We start from the raw sequence: 3,703 nt of genomic DNA on the forward strand, positions 1-3,703 counted from the left end.
ATACTGAAAAAAAAATAAGCACTAAGGAATGTATTAAACACGTTTTATGTCAGTTCCTGGCAAGAAATATTTTCAGATGGGACACATTAATTCGAGGTCCTTGGCACGAAAGTTTTTGAAAATCACTGCTCTAGATGCTCCCCACGTATGTCACGTTCTTATCATTATTTGTATGTATTTTCAGGGTTTGCAAAAGCCAGAAACACAGAGGGAGGAAACTGAAGAGGTCAATTAGACACAGATCTATATTCAGAAATTCAAAGGTCTCACTCTTCAACTGGATGTGCTTTGTGTACAGGTATGCTATGGAATAAGTATATGATTTTAGTCTGTGGTGAAAAGTGCTCATTTCAATAGAAACACTGTATAACTGGGCTGTTATAATAGCAATTAGAGCCTATCCTGTAAAGCTTGTGATGATTATGTTATGGCACATCTGTCGACTCATGATGATAACAGGTGGTTGGAGTTATTTCACTTTTGTGATATATATTGTTAGAAGGTGTAATTTACAGCTTGCATTCTTGAATGTTTAATGCTGAGTTGGTCACCATTAGAGCTGGTGGAAAAACATGAGGGTCTGACCCTACCTTGTGAAGCTCAATGGCAATTGGCTCTCTCAAGTTATAGGATCTGTCAATTATTATTAGAAATAGAATTTTACAGATATCCTAAAGTATAATAGTCCTAAATGTGTTGATTGAGCTCTCCAAAAAAACAAAAAAATTCCACAAGATGTTTTTGTCTAAACAGTAGTGGACAATTTTCTTAGCTTACGGTGCAGTAAATGCGAGCTGTCATGGTTCGGTTCTCAGCCCTGTTGTGCTCTTGTTTGTGTTTCAGTGCCAATAACGAGGGGGGCGTTCCCCAGCCCCGCACCTGCATCGCGTTGGCAATCAGGACTTTAAAAGGACTCCGAGCAGCACTGCCAGCTGTCGGATTATTATTTGCTCACCATTGTGTCCAAGTGTTCTCCGCGTTCTCCTGTTGATAAGTTTTGAATTTGCTGTCGTCCTAAGTTTAGTTTGTATTCACGTGTGAGTATCCGTGTCGCCTTTTGTTGTATTTTCGTGTTGATTGATTCCGTGTACATTTCGAGTAGTCCTTGCCGGTTGCAAGTGTTTTGTGTTCTTCTATTTCATGTCCTTGCCTTTTGCAAGTGTCTTTGGTTACGTTAGTGCTCCTTGCCGTTTGCAAGTGTTTTTGTTACGTTCGTGCTCCTTGCCTTTTGCAAGTGTTTTTTTGTTACATTCGCGTTCCTTGCCTTTTGCAAGTGTTTTGTGTTATCTATTCCGTCCTTGCTTTTTGCAAGTGTTTTTGTTACCTTCGTGTTCCTTGCTGTGTGCAAGCGCTGTTTGTAATTATCGTTGTCTTGCCTGCGAGCAAGCTTGATTACTCGGTTTGCAAAAGAAATAAAGCGAATTGTATTTTTCCTCCTCTGAGCCTGCGTTTGTGGGATCTGCTTTTTCCTCGACTCTGTTGAGCCCTAACAGAATAATCCGACCATGGATCCTGCAGACTCAGAGAAGGTGAGAAGGGCATTGGCCAGTCAGGGGCAACGGGTTGGGCAAACTGAAACCACCTTGGTGGGACTCTAAGAGGTGGTCGGCAGACTTGCTCACCGGTGCGAGCAAATGTTCGCGAGGCTCGAGCAGCTCGGTTCCCGCGGAGTGCAAAACCCGGAACTTCCGCGAACAGACCCAGCCACGTCGGCTCCCCCAGCAGCGCCAAGGGAACCCGTTTTGCCCCACCCGTCGCGTTACGATGGACAGCCTGGAGGTTGCGGTCAGTTCTTGCATCAATGTTCTCTTATTTTCGACCAGCAACCGTACACCTACGCTCGTGATCAGTCTAAGATAGCTTTCATTATGAGCCTCCTGTCTGGTCAAGCCGCTACATGGGCGATGGTGGTGAGCAACTCACGACCAGACCTCCGGTCCTCTTTCCCGACCTTTGTTTTAGAATTTCAACGTGTGTTTGACCATCCAGTCAAAGGGAAAGAGGCCGGAGGTCGGTTGTTAGACTTGGTGCAAGGAGGCAAGGCAAGGCAAGTTTATTTGTATAGCACATTTCATACACAAGGTAACTCAATGTGCTTTACACGAGGAAAGACAACACATAAGCATCAAGAAACAGTAGTTAACATTCAGAGGAAGAAAAATAAATGAAAATAGGTTACAAACTAACAATCTTAAAACATTATTCAACAAACTTTAAAAAATTTAACATAAGGAAGTTTATAATGATAATGATAAAAATAAAAAATAAAAATAAAAATAAAAATAAAAATAAAAATAATAATTAAAAAAAACACTTAATTAAAGCTGTTTAAAAGTCCCTAATCAAAGGTATAAGAAAAAAGCAAAGTTTTGAGAAAGATCTGTCGCTGACTACTCGATCGTGTTTCGTATTCTGGCCGCAGAGAGCGGATTTGATGACTGTGCGTTGCGAAGTATCTTTCGTCGGGGACTGAATACCGTACTTAAAGATGAACTGGCGGTCCGTGACGATACGAGCTCTCTTGAAGGACTTATTGAGCTTACCATCCGTTTGGATAACCGTTTACGAGAACGGCACCGAGAGCGTGCTTGTGAGCGGCATGGGCCGGCCGCCAACCACCGCATGTCCGGACTCACCCTCGTCGACGACGCGGAAGCACGTTCCCCTCCGGGCGCCCCAGCCGACCTAGGGGAGCCCATGCAGATCGGAGGTGGGCGCCTGCACCCGACTAGGAGGACGAGCCAACGAGACCCAGGGGTCCGGAACGGACTCGAACCAGGGTAAGCACAAACCGGGGGGAACCGAACCAAGCCCGTCGATTAGGTCTAGCTGTGATAACAGACGGCTGGAATTGTCAGGGGAGTTGTCAAGCTTCGGTATGAATCTTAAGATCAGAGCACTTATTGATTCGGGTGCAGACGATTGTTTCGTCGATCCGTGTGTGGTAGAGGCGTTAGGAAGCCCGGTGGAACCCTTAGAGAAGATTAAGGAGGTTTTCGACCTCGATGGGCGTCTTCTGGCGCAGGTTCGACATATTACCGGTCCACTTACTTTGAGGCTTTCGGGGAATCATGTGGAGAAAAGGAGCTTTTTTATTATGCCATCCCGCGCTACTCCCCTAGTATTGGGGCTCCCGTAGCTAAAGACCCATATTCCCCACATTGATTGGGATAAACCCGCCTTAGAGAACTTGGAGTCCCTTCTGTCATGCCCACTGTTTGAAGTCGGCAGAGGGACCTACCACCGCTCTCGTTAATCCAGCCCCCGAAGCGATTTGCCTAGATCAGGTCCCGGAAGAGTATCATGATTTAGGTAAAGTTTTTAGTAAGGATCGCGCACAGGCGTTGCCGCCCCATAGACCGTACGATTGTGCGATAGAACTGATTCCCAATGCACCGTTGCCGAGTTCACGCCTATATCAAGTATCCCAGCCGGAACAAGAAGCCCTTCGGGAGTACATTTCGAATTCGCTGGCCACCGGTCAGATCCGTCCGTCTAAATCACCCGTGGGGGCGGGGTTTTTCTTTATTGAGAAAAAAGATAAGACCCTTCGTCCGTGTGTAGACTATCGAGGTTTCGGGTTAGGGTTAGGGTTAGGGTTTTTTCACATTCACAGGGGGCAGACTTTTGCCCACTTCTCCTACACGTTTCATCTGACTGAGTTAAGACTTGACCTGGACCATGTCAAGACCTGAGCCAACGA

The sequence above is a fragment of the Festucalex cinctus genome, chromosome 10, assembly GCF_051991245.1.
Source record: "Festucalex cinctus isolate MCC-2025b chromosome 10, RoL_Fcin_1.0, whole genome shotgun sequence".
NCBI lineage: Eukaryota > Metazoa > Chordata > Actinopteri > Syngnathiformes > Syngnathidae > Festucalex > Festucalex cinctus.